At 46.0% G+C, this 14399-nt stretch overlaps 1 protein-coding gene across 1 annotated transcript in view; it reads right to left on the bottom strand.

The window, feature by feature from the left end:
- The window catches only part of LOC148508071 (uncharacterized), a 92345-nt gene extending 81953 nt beyond the window's left edge, over positions 1–10392 (bottom strand). The window contains exon 1 of the mRNA XM_088445298.1: positions 10295–10392. The gene's annotated coding sequence lies outside the window, so the exon portion shown is untranslated. The remainder of the gene's footprint in view (positions 1–10294) is intronic.
- Positions 10393–14399: the final 4007 nt, after the last annotated feature.

The following is a 14399-nucleotide window of genomic DNA, read 5'->3' as shown; positions in this document are numbered from 1 at the left end:
GGGTCTGCGCCACCTGCAATATAGTAACAACGGGGTCTGCGTCACCTGTATCATAGCAGCAACGGGGTCTGCGCCACCTGTATAACAACAACGGGGTCTGCGCCACCTGTAATATAGTAACAACGGGGTCTGCGCCACCTGTAATATAGCAGCAACGGGGTTTGCGCCACCTGCAATATAGTAACAACGGGGTCTGCGTCACCTGTATCACAGCAGCAATGGGGTCTGCGCCACCTGTATTATAGTAACAATTGGATCTGCGCCACATGTATTATAACAGCAACGGGGTCTGCATCACCTGTATTATAACAACAGGGTCTGCGCCACCTGTATTATAGTAACAGTATGCGCCACCTGTATTCTAACAACAACTGAGTCTGCACCACCTGTATTATAGTAACAACGAGGTCTGCGCCACTTGTATCATAGTAACAACGGGGTCTGCGCCACCTGTATTATAGTAACAACGGGGTCTGCGCCACCTGTATTATAGTAACAACGGGGTCTGCGCCACCTGTATTATAGTAACAACGGGGTCTGCGCCACCTGTATTATAGGGGTTTGCGCCACCTGTATTATAGGGGTTTGCGCCACCTGTATTATAGTAACAACGGGGTCTGCGCCACCTGTAATATAGTAACAACGGGGTCTGCGCCACCTGTAATATAGCAGCAACGGGGTTTGCGCCACCTGCAATATAGTAACAACGGGGTCTGCGTCACCTGTATCATAGCAGCAACGGGGTCTGCGCCACCTGTATAACAACAACAGGGTCTGCGCCACCTGTAATATAGTAACAACGGGGTCTGCGCCACCTGTAATATAGCAGCAACGGGGTTTGCGCCACCTGCAATATAGTAACAACGGGGTCTGCGTCACCTGTATCATAGCAGCAATGGGGTCTGCGCCACCTGTATTATAATAACAACTAAGTCTGCGCCACCTGTATTATAGTAAAAACGGGGTCTGCACCACCTGTATTATAGTAACAACGGGGTTTGCGCCACCTGCAATATAGTAACAACGGGGTCTGCGTCACCTGTATCATACCAGCAATGGGGTCTGCGCCACCTGTATTATAATAACAACTAAGTCTGCGCCACCTGTATTATAGTAAAAACGGGGTCTGCACCACCTGTATTATAGTAACAACGGGGTCTGCGCCACCTGTATAACAACAACGGGGTCTGCGCCACCTGTATTATAGTAATAACGGGGTCTGTGCCACATGTATTATAACAACAACGGGGTCTGCACCACCTGTATTCTAACAACGACTGATTCTGCACCACCTGTATTATAGTAATAACGGGGTCTGCGCCACCTGTATTATAGTAACAACGGGGTCTGCGCCACCTGTATTATAACAACAACGGGGACTGCGCCACCTGTATTATAGTAACAATTGGATCTGCGCCACATGTATTATAACAGCAACGGGGTCTGCATCACCTGTATTATAGCAGCAACGGGGTTTGCGCCACCTGCAATATAGTAACAACGGGGTCTGCGTCACCTGTATCATAGCAGCAATGGGGTCTGCGCCACCTGTATTATAGTAACAATTGGATCTGCGCCACATGTATTATAACAGCAACGGGGTCTGCATCACCTGTATTATAACAACAGGGTCTGCGCCACCTGTATTATAGTAACAGTATGCGCCACCTGTATTCTAACAACAACTGAGTCTGCACCACCTGTATTATAGTAACAACGAGGTCTGCGCCACTTGTATCATAGTAACAACGGGGTCTGCGCCACCTGTATTATAGTAACAACGGGGTCTGCGCCACCTGTATTATAGTAACAACGGGGTCTGCGCCACCTGTATTATAGTAACAACGGGGTCTGCGCCACCTGTATTATAGTAACAACGGGGTCTGCGCCACCTGTATTATAGTAACAACGGGGTCTGCGCCACCTGTATTATAGGGGTTTGCGCCACCTGTATTATAGTAACAACGGGGTCTGCGCCACCTGTAATATAGTAACAACGGGGTCTGCGCCACCTGTAATATAGCAGCAACGGGGTTTGCGCCACCTGCAATATAGCAGCAACGGGGTCTGCGTCACCTGTATCATAGCAGCAACGGGGTCTGCGCCACCTGTATAACAACAACAGGGTCTGCGCCACCTGTAATATAGCAACAACGGGGTCTGCGCCACCTGTAATATAGCAGCAACGGGGTTTGCGCCACCTGCAATATAGTAACAACGGGGTCTGCGTCACCTGTATCATAGCAGCAATGGGGTCTGCGCCACCTGTATTATAATAACAACTAAGTCTGCGCCACCTGTATTATAGTAAAAACGGGGTCTGCACCACCTGTATTATAGTAACAACGGGGTCTGCGCCATCTGTATAACTACAACGGGGTTTGCGCCACCTGCAATATAGTAACAACGGGGTCTGCGTCACCTGTATCATAGCAGCAATGGGGTCTGCGCCACCTGTATTATAATAACAACTAAGTCTGCGCCACCTGTATTATAGTAACAACGGGGTCTGCGCCATCTGTATTATAGTAACAACGGGGTCTGCGCCACCTGTATTATAGTAATAACGGGGTCTGTGCCACATGTATTATAACAACAACGGGGTCTGCACCACCTGTATTCTAACAACGACTGATTCTGCACCACCTGTATTATAGTAATAACGGGGTCTGCGCCACCTGTATTATAGTAACAACGGGGTCTGCGCCACCTGTATTATAACAACAACGGGGACTGCGCCACCTGTATTATAGTAACAATTGGATCTGCGCCACATGTATTATAACAGCAACGGGGTCTGCATCACCTGTATTATAACTACAGGGTCTGCGCCACCTGTATTATAGTAACAGTATGCGCCACCTGTATTCTAACAACAACTGAGTCTGCACCACCTGTATTATAGTAACAACGAGGTCTGCGCCACTTGTATCATAGTAACAATGGGGTCTGCGCCACCTGTATTATAGTAACAACGGGGTCTGCGCCACCTGTATTATAGTAACAACGGGGTCTGCGCCACCTGTATTATAGTAACAATGGGGTCTGCGCCACATGTATTATAACAGCAACGGGGTCTGCATCACCTGTATTATAACAACAACAGGGTCTGCGCCACCTGTATTATAGTAACAGTATGCGCCACCTGTATTCTAACAACAACTGAGTCTGCACCACCTGTATTATAGTAACAACGAGGTCTGCGCCACCTGTATTATAGTAACAATGGGGTCTGCGCCACCTGTATTATAGTAACAACGGGGTCTGCGCCACCTGTATTATAGTAACAACGGGGTCTGCGCCACCTGTATTATAGGGGTTTGCGCCACCTGCATTATAGTAACAACGGGGTCTGCGCCACCTGTAATATAGTAACAATGGGGTCTGCGCCACCTGTAATATAGCAGCAACGGGGTCTGCGCCACCTGCAATATAGTAACAACGGGGTCTGCGTCACCTGTATCATAGCAGCAACGGGGTCTGCGCCACCTGTATAACAACAACGGGGTCTGCGCCACCTGTAATATAGTAACAACGGGGTCTGCGCCACCTGTAATATAGCAGCAACGGGGTTTGCGCCACCTGCAATATAGTAACAACGGGGTCTGCGTCACCTGTATCATAGCAGCAATGGGGTCTGCGCCACCTGTATTATAGTAACAATTGGATCTGCGCCACATGTATTATAACAGCAACGGGGTCTGCATCACCTGTATTATAACAACAGGGTCTGCGCCACCTTTATTATAGTAACAGTATGCGCCACCTGTATTCTAACAACAACTGAGTCTGCACCACCTGTATTATAGTAACAACGAGGTCTGCGCCACTTGTATCATAGTAACAACGGGGTCTGCGCCACCTGTATTATAGTAACAACGGGGTCTGCGCCACCTGTATTATAGTAACAACGGGGTCTGCGCCACCTGTATTATAGTAACAACGGGGTCTGCGCCACCTGTATTATAGGGGTTTGCGCCACCTGTATTATAGTAACAACGGGGTCTGCGCCACCTGTAATATAGTAACAACGGGGTCTGCGCCACCTGTAATATAGCAGCAACGGGGTTTGCGCCACCTGCAATATAGTAACAACGGGGTCTGCGTCACCTGTATCATAGCAGCAACAGGGTCTGCGCCACCTGTATAACAACAACAGGGTCTGCGCCACCTGTAATATAGTAACAACGGGGTCTGCGCCACCTGTAATATAGCAGCAACGGGGTTTGCGCCACCTGCAATATAGTAACAACGGGGTCTGCGTCACCTGTATCATAGCAGCAATGGGGTCTGCGCCACCTGTATTATAATAACAACTAAGTCTGCGCCACCTGTATTATAGTAAAAACGGGGTCTGCACCACCTGTATTATAGTAACAACGGGGTTTGCGCCACCTGCAATATAGTAACAACGGGGTCTGCGTCACCTGTATCATAGCAGCAATGGGGTCTGCGCCACCTGTATTATAATAACAACTAAGTCTGCGCCACCTGTATTATAGTAAAAACGGGGTCTGCACCACCTGTATTATAGTAACAACGGGGTCTGCGCCATCTGTATTATAGTAACAACGGGGTCTGCGCCACCTGTATTATAACAACAACGGGGACTGCGCCACCTGTATTATAGTAACAATTGGATCTGCGCCACATGTATTATAACAGCAACGGGGTCTGCATCACCTGTATTATAACAACAGGGTCTGCGCCACCTGTATTATAGTAACAGTATGCGCCACCTGTATTCTAACAACAACTGAGTCTGCACCACCTGTATTATAGTAACAACGAGGTCTGCGCCACTTGTATCATAGTAACAATGGGGTCTGCGCCACCTGTATTATAGTAACAACGGGGTCTGCGCCACCTGTATTATAGTAACAACGGGGTCTGCGCCACCTGTATTATAGTAACAATGGGGTCTGCGCCACATGTATTATAACAGCAACGGGGTCTGCATCACCTGTATTATAACAACAACAGGGTCTGCGCCACCTGTATTATAGTAACAGTATGCGCCACCTGTATTCTAACAACAACTGAGTCTGCACCACCTGTATTATAGTAACAACGAGGTCTGCGCCACCTGTATTATAGTAACAATGGGGTCTGCGCCACCTGTATTATAGTAACAACGGGGTCTGCGCCACCTGTATTATAGTAACAACGGGGTCTGCGCCACCTGTATTATAGGGGTTTGCGCCACCTGTATTATAGTAACAACGGGGTCTGCGCCACCTGTATTATAGTAACAACGGGGTCTGCGCCACCTGTAATATAGTAACAACGGGGTCTGCGCCACCTGTAATATAGTAACAACGGGGTCTGCGCCACCTGTAATATAGCAGCAACGGGGTTTGCGCCACCTGCAATATAGTAACAACGGGGTCTGCGTCACCTGTATCATAGCAGCAACGGGGTCTGCGCCACCTGTATAACAACAACGGGGTCTGCGCCACCTGTAATATAGTAACAACGGGGTCTGCGCCACCTGTAATATAGCAGCAACGGGGTTTGCGCCACCTGCAATATAGTAACAACGGGGTCTGCGTCACCTGTATCATAGCAGCATTGGGGTCTGCGCCACCTGTATTATAACAACAACTAAGTCTGCGCCACCTGTATTATAGTAAAAACGGGGTCTGCACCACCTGTATTATAGTAACAACGGGGTCTGCGCCACCTGTATTTTAACAACGGGGTCTGCGCCACCTGTATTAAAGCTACTGAGTCTGCACCACCTGTATTGTAGTAACAACGGGGTCTGCGCCACATGTATTATAGTAACAATGGGGTCTGCGCCACATGTATTATAGTAACAGTATGCGCCACCTGTATTATAACAACAACTGAGTCTGCGCCACCTGTATTATAGTAACAACGGGGTCTGCGCCACCTGTATTATAGTAACAACGGGGTCTGCGCCACCGGTATTATAACAACAACTGAGTCTGCGCCACCTGTATTATAGGAACAACGGGGTCTGCGCCACCTGTATTACAGGAACAACGGGGTCTGCGCCATCTGTATTATAGTAACAACAGGGTCTGCACCATCTGTATTATAGTAACAACAGGGTCTGCGCCACCTGTATTATAGTAACAACGGGGTCTGCGCCACCTGTATTATAGTAACAACGGGTTCTGTGCCACCTGTATTATAACAACAACGGAGTCTGCGCCACCTGTAATATAGTAACAACGGGGTCTGCGCCACCTGTAATATAGCAGCAATGGGGTTTGCGCCACCTGCGATATAGTAACAACGGGGTCTGCACCACCTGTATTATAGTAACAGTATGCGCCACCTGTATAACAACAACTGAGTCTGCGCCACCTGTATTATAGTAACAACGGGGTCTGCGCCACCTGTAATATAGTAACAACAGGGTCTGCGCCACCTGTAATATAGCAGCAACGGGGTCTGCGCCACCTGTATTATAGTAACAACGGGGTCTGCGCCACCTGTATTATAGTAAAAACGGGGTCTGCACCACCTGTATTATAGTAACAACGGGGTCTGCGCCATCTGTATTATAGTAACAACGGGGTCTGCGCCACCTGTATTATAACAACAACGGGGACTGCGCCACCTGTATTATAGTAACAATTGGATCTGCGCCACATGTATTATAACAGCAACGGGGTCTGCATCACCTGTATTATAACAACAGGGTCTGCGCCACCTGTATTATAGTAACAGTATGCGCCACCTGTATTCTAACAACAACTGAGTCTGCACCACCTGTATTATAGTAACAACGAGGTCTGCGCCACTTGTATCATAGTAACAATGGGGTCTGCGCCACCTGTATTATAGTAACAACGGGGTCTGCGCCACCTGTATTATAGTAACAACGGGGTCTGCGCCACCTGTATTATAGTAACAATGGGGTCTGCGCCACATGTATTATAACAGCAACGGGGTCTGCATCACCTGTATTATAACAACAACAGGGTCTGCGCCACCTGTATTATAGTAACAGTATGCGCCACCTGTATTCTAACAACAACTGAGTCTGCACCACCTGTATTATAGTAACAACGAGGTCTGCGCCACCTGTATTATAGTAACAATGGGGTCTGCGCCACCTGTATTATAGTAACAACGGGGTCTGCGCCACCTGTATTATAGTAACAACGGGGTCTGCGCCACCTGTATTATAGGGGTTTGCGCCACCTGTATTATAGTAACAACGGGGTCTGCGCCACCTGTATTATAGTAACAACGGGGTCTGCGCCACCTGTAATATAGTAACAACGGGGTCTGCGCCACCTGTAATATAGTAACAACGGGGTCTGCGCCACCTGTAATATAGCAGCAACGGGGTTTGCGCCACCTGCAATATAGTAACAACGGGGTCTGCGTCACCTGTATCATAGCAGCAACGGGGTCTGCGCCACCTGTATAACAACAACGGGGTCTGCGCCACCTGTAATATAGTAACAACGGGGTCTGCGCCACCTGTAATATAGCAGCAACGGGGTTTGCGCCACCTGCAATATAGTAACAACGGGGTCTGCGTCACCTGTATCATAGCAGCATTGGGGTCTGCGCCACCTGTATTATAACAACAACTAAGTCTGCGCCACCTGTATTATAGTAAAAACGGGGTCTGCACCACCTGTATTATAGTAACAACGGGGTCTGCGCCACCTGTATTTTAACAACGGGGTCTGCGCCACCTGTATTAAAGCTACTGAGTCTGCACCACCTGTATTGTAGTAACAACGGGGTCTGCGCCACATGTATTATAGTAACAATGGGGTCTGCGCCACATGTATTATAGTAACAGTATGCGCCACCTGTATTATAACAACAACTGAGTCTGCGCCACCTGTATTATAGTAACAACGGGGTCTGCGCCACCTGTATTATAGTAACAACGGGGTCTGCGCCACCGGTATTATAACAACAACTGAGTCTGCGCCACCTGTATTATAGGAACAACGGGGTCTGCGCCACCTGTATTACAGGAACAACGGGGTCTGCGCCATCTGTATTATAGTAACAACAGGGTCTGCACCATCTGTATTATAGTAACAACAGGGTCTGCGCCACCTGTATTATAGTAACAACGGGGTCTGCGCCACCTGTATTATAGTAACAACGGGTTCTGTGCCACCTGTATTATAACAACAACGGAGTCTGCGCCACCTGTAATATAGTAACAACGGGGTCTGCGCCACCTGTAATATAGCAGCAATGGGGTTTGCGCCACCTGCGATATAGTAACAACGGGGTCTGCACCACCTGTATTATAGTAACAGTATGCGCCACCTGTATAACAACAACTGAGTCTGCGCCACCTGTATTATAGTAACAACGGGGTCTGCGCCACCTGTAATATAGTAACAACAGGGTCTGCGCCACCTGTAATATAGCAGCAACGGGGTCTGCGCCACCTGTATTATAGTAACAACGGGGTCTGCGCCACCTGTATTATTGTAACAACGGGGTCTGCGCCACCTGTATTATAGTAACAACGGGGTCTGCGTCACCTGTGTTATAACAGCAACGGGGTCTGCGCCATCTGTAATATAGCAACAACTGGGTCTGCGCCACCTGTATTATAGTAACAACGGGGTCTGCACCACCTGTATTATAGTAACAACGGGGTCTGCGCCATCTGTAATATAGCAACAACGGGGTCTGCACCACCTGTATTATAGTAACAACGGGGTCTGCGCCACCTGTATTATAGTAACAACGGGGTCTGCACCACCTGTATTATAGTAACAACGGGGTCTGCGCCACCTGTATTATAGTAACAACGGGGTCTGCGCCACCTGCATTATAGTAACAACAGAGTCTGCACTAACTGTATTATAGTAACATCTGAGTCTGCACCACCTGTATTATAGTAACAACGGGGTCTGCGCCATCTGTAATATAGCAACAACGGGGTCTGCACCACCTGTATTATAGTAACAACGGGGTCTGCGCCACCTGTATTATAGTAACAACGGGGTCTGCGCCACCTGTATTATAGTAACAACGGGGTCTGCGCCACCTGTATTATAGTAACAACGGGGTCTGCGCCACCTGTATTATAGTAACAACGGGGTCTGCGCCACCTGCATTATAGTAACAACAGAGTCTGCACTAACTGTATTATAGTAACAACTGAGTCTGCACTAACTTTATTATAGTAACAACAGAGTCTGCACCACCTGTATTATAGTAACATCTGAGTCTGCACTAACTGTATTATATTAACAACTGAGTCTGCACTAACTTTATTATAGTAACAACGGGGTCTGCGCCACCTGCATTATAGTAACAACGGGGTCTGCACTAACTGTATTATAGTAACAACTAAGTCTGCACTAACTTTATTATAGTAACAACGGAGTCTGCACCACCTGTATTATAGTAACATAGTCTGCACCACCTGTATTATAGTAACAACGGAGTCTGCACCAACTGTATTATAGTAACATCTGAGTCTGCACCAGCTGTATTATAGTAACATCTGAGTCTGCACCAACTGTATTATAGTAACATCTGAGTCTGCACTAACTGTATTATAGTAACATCTGAGTCTGCACCACCTGTATTATAGTAACATCTGAGTCTGCACCAACTGTATTATAGTAACATCTGAGTCTGCACCAGCTGTATTATAGTAACATCTGAGTCTGCACTAACTGTATTATAGTAACATCTGAGTCTGCACTAACTGTATTATAGTAACATCTGAGTCTGCACAAGCTGTATTATAGTAACAACGGAGTCTGCACCACCTGTATTATAGTAACAACAGAGTCTGCACCACCTGTATTATAGTAACAACGGAGTCTGCACCAACTGTATTATAGTAACATCTGAGTCTGCACCAGCTGTATTATAGTAACATCTGAGTCTGCACCAACTGTATTATAGTAACATCTGAGTCTGCACTAACTGTATTATAGTAACATCTGAGTCTGCACCACCTGTATTATAGTAACATCTGAGTCTGCACCAACTGTATTATAGTAACATCTGAGTCTGCACCAGCTGTATTATAGTAACATCTGAGTCTGCACCAGCTGTATTATAGTAACATCTGAGTCTGCACCAGCTGTATTATAGTAACATCTGAGTCTGCACCAGCTGTATTATAGTAACAACGGAGTCTGCACCACCTGTATTATAGTAACAACAGAGTCTGCACCACCTGTATTATACAAATAGAAGACTTGAGTGCAACCCTCCTACACAATGACAATGCAGCCCCAGTCAGCTCCATATGTACTACATGAAGTAACACCAAGAGTCTGCTCAGCCTATAGAATAATAACATAATTACCTCCTGCCAAATAAACAATTGCTGCTTCCTGTATCTACATTAGTTAGGAATGATCGAAAGAGCGACTTTAAGGGCGTGAAACTTCACTTCCGCCCTCACTTACGTCACTTCCAGGGAACGATTACTGAAGGGTCAACCGTTGTTCTTCAGGAAGAGCCTTGGGCCTTAGGAAAATGGCCGCTTCCGTCTCTTTTGCACACTGGGGACACTTGTTGTAGCATTACATAGTGGTCCTGCTCTAGTGCCCGAAGCTCCTCCCCCTGACTCCAGCATCAGCGTCACATGACCGGCTGCTATGTGATCCTGTTCTAGCGGCGGCTTCTACTGGATCCCTGGTAATGCGCTATACTATTATTATACAGGGGGAGCAGCCTGTGGTGTCCTGTTACTATTATATTATACAGGGGGTGCAGCCTGTGGTGTCCTGTTATTACTATTATTATACAGGGGGAGCAGCCTGTGGTGTCCTGTTACTATTGTTTTACAGGAGGAGGAGCCTGTGGTGTCCTGTTATTAATATTGTACAGGGAGAGCACCCAGTGATGTCCTGTTATTAATATTGTACAGGGGAAGTAGACTGTGGTGTCCTGTTACTATTATACAGGAGGAGCAGCCTGTGGCATCTTGCTGTTGTTGTTACTATTATACAGGAGGAGAAGCCTCTGGTGTCCTGTTACTATTATTATACAGGGGGAACAGCCTGTGGTGTCCTTTTACTTTTGTTATACAGGGGGAGCAGCCTGTGGTGTCCAGTTATTGCTATTATTATACAGGGGGAGCAGCCTGTGGTGTCCTGTTACTATTATATTATACAGGGGGATTAGCCTGTGGTGTCCTGTTATCACTATTATTAAACAGGGGGAGCAGCTTATGGTGTCCTGTTATTACTATTATTATACAGGGGGAGCAGCCTGTGGCGTCCTGTTGTTATTATTATTATTATACAGGGGGAGCAGCCTGTGGTGTCCTGTTGTTACTATTATTGTACAGAGGGAGAATCCTGTTGTGTCCTGTTATTACTATTATTATACAGTTGGAGCAGCCTGTGGTGTCCTATTATTATTATTATTATTATTATTATTATACAGGGGGTGCAGCCTGTGGTGTTCTGTTATTACTATTATTATACAGGGGGAGCAGCCTGTGGTGTCCTGTTACTATTGTTTTACAGGAGGAGGAGCCTGTGGTGTCCTGTTATTACTATTATTATACAGGGGGAGCAGCCTGTGGTGTCCTGTTATTAATATTGTACAGGGAGAGCACCCAGTGATGTCCTGTTATTAATATTGTACAGGGGGAGTAGACTGTGGTGTCCTGTTACTATTATACAGGAGGAGCAGCCTGTGGCATCTTGCTGTTGTTGTTACTATTATACAGGAGGAGAAGCCTCTGGTGTCCTGTTACTATTATTATACAGGGGGAACAGCCTGTGGTGTCCTTTTACTTTTGTTATACAGGGGGAGCAGCCTGTGGTGTCCAGTTATTGCTATTATACAGGGGGAGCAGCCTGTGGTGTCCTGTTATTACTATTATTATACAGGGGGAGCAGCCTGTGGTGTCCTGTTATTACTATTATTATACAGGGGGAGCAGCCTGTGGTGTCCTGTTATTGCTATTATTATACAGGGGGAGCAGCCTGTGGTGTCCTGTTATTACTATTATTATACAGCTGGATCAGCCTGTTGTGTCCTGGTATTACTATTATTATACAGGGGGAGCACCCTGTGGTGTCCTGTTATTAATATTGTACAGGTGCAGCACCCTGTGGTGTCCTGTTATTAATATTGTACAGGGTGAGCACCCTGTGGTGTCCTCTTATTACTATTATTATACAAGGTAAGCAGCCTGTGGTGTCCTGTTATTAATATTGTACAGGAGGAGCAGCCTGTGGTATCTTGTTGTTATTATTATATAGGGGGAACAGCCTGTGGTGTCCTGTAACTTTTATTATACAGGGGGAGCAGCCTGTGGTGTCCATTTATTACTATTATCATACAGGGGGAGCAGCATGTGGTGTCCTGTTACTATTATTATACAGGGGGAGCAGCCAGTTGTATCCTGTTAGTGCTATTATTTTACAGGGGGAGCAGCCTGTGATGTCCTGTTATTACTATTATACAGGGGGAGCAGCCTGTGGTGTCCTGTTACTATTATTATACAGGGGGAGCAGCCTGTGTTGTTGTTGTTATTATTATTATTATTATAATAATAATAATAATACATGGGTGCAGCCTGTGGTGTCCTGTTTTTATTAATATTATACAGGGTTAGAAGCCTCTGGTGCCCTTTTATTATTATTATCATTATACAGGGGGAGCAGCCTGTGGTGTCCTGTTACTTTTATTATACAGGGGGAGCAGCCTGTGGTGTCCTGTTATTGCTATTATTACACAGGGGGAGCAGCCTGTAGTGTCCTGTTATTACTATTATTATACAGCTGTATCAGCCTGTTGTGTCCTGATATTACTATTTTTGTACAGGGGGAGCAGCCTGTGGTGTCCTGTTACTTTTATTATACAGGGGGAGCAGCCTGTGGTGTCCATTAATCACTATTATCATACAGGGGAGCAGCATGTGGTGTTCTGTTACTATTATTATACAGGGGGAGCAGCCAGTTGTATCCTGTTAGTGCTATTATTTTACAGGGGGAGCAGCCTGTGGTGTCCTGTTATTACTATTATACAGGGGGAGCAGCCTGTGGTGTCCTGTTACTATTATTATACAGGGGGAGCAGCCTGTGTTGTTGTTGTTGTTGTTGTTGTTATTATTATTATTATTATTATTATTATTATTATTATTATTATTATTATTATAATACATGGGTGCAGCCTGTGGTGTCCTGTTTTTATTAATATTATACAGGGTTAGAAGCCTCTGGTGCCCTTTTATTATTATTATCATTATACAGGGGGAGCAGCCTGTGGTGTCCTGTTATTCATATTGTACAGGGGGAGCACCCTGTGGTGTCCTCTTATTACTATTATTATACAAGGTAAGAAGCCTGTGGTGTCCTGTTATTAATATTGTACAGGAGGAGCAGCCTGTGGCATCTTGTTGTTATTATTATACAGGGGGAACAGCCTGTGGTGTCCTGTAACTTTTATTATTCAGGGGGAGCAGCCTGTGGTGTCCATTTATTACTATTATCATACAGGGGGAGCAGCATGTGGTGTCCTGTTACTATTATTATACAGGGGGAGCAGCCAGTTGTATCCTGTTAGTGCTATTATTTTACAGGGGGAGCAGCCTGTGATGTCCTGTTATTACTATTATACAGGGGGAGCAGCCTGTGGTGTCCTGTTACTATTATTATACAGGGGGAGCAGCCTGTTGTGTCCTGTTATTACTATTTTTGTACAGGGGGAGCAGCCTGTGGTGTCCTGTTACTTTTATTATACAGGGGGAGCAGCCTGTGGTGTCCTGTTATTGCTATTATTATACAGGGGGAGCAGCCTGTAGTGTCCTGTTATTACTATTATTATACAGCTGTATCAGCCTGTTGTATCCTGTTATTACTATTTTTGTACAGGGGGAGCAGCCTGTGGTGTCCTGTTACGTTTATTATACAAGGGGAGCAGCCTGTAGTGTCCTGCTATTATTATTATTGTTATTATTATTATTGTACAGGGAGAGCAGACTGTGGTGTCCTGTTATTAATATTGTACAGGGGGAGCAGCCTGTGTTGGCCTGTTACTATTATACAGGAGGAGCAGCCGGTGGTTTCCTATTATTATTATTATTATACAGGGGGAGCAGCCTGTGGTGTCCTGTTATTATTATTATACAGGGGGAGCAGCCTGTGTTGTTGTTGTTGTTATTATTATTATATATGGGTGCAGCCTGTGGTGTCCTGTTATTACTATTATTGTACAGAGGGAGAATCCTGTTGTGTCCTGTTATTACTATTATTATACAGTTGGAGCAGCCTGTGGTGTCCTATTATTATTATTGTTATTATTATTATTATTATTATTATACAGGGGGTGCAGCCTGTGGTGTTCTGTTATTACTATTATTATACAGGGGGAGCAGCCTGTGGTGTCCTGTTACTATTGTTTTACAGGAGGAGGAGCCTGTGGTGTCCTGTTATTACTATTATTATACA

This window comes from Taudactylus pleione, unplaced genomic scaffold (genome assembly GCF_031769625.1).
Source record: "Taudactylus pleione unplaced genomic scaffold, aTauple2 ptg000377l, whole genome shotgun sequence".
NCBI classification, from domain to species: domain Eukaryota; kingdom Metazoa; phylum Chordata; class Amphibia; order Anura; family Myobatrachidae; genus Taudactylus; species Taudactylus pleione.
The sequence above is the reverse complement of the archived record's forward strand: the minus strand, read 5'-3'. Positions and strand labels throughout refer to the sequence as shown.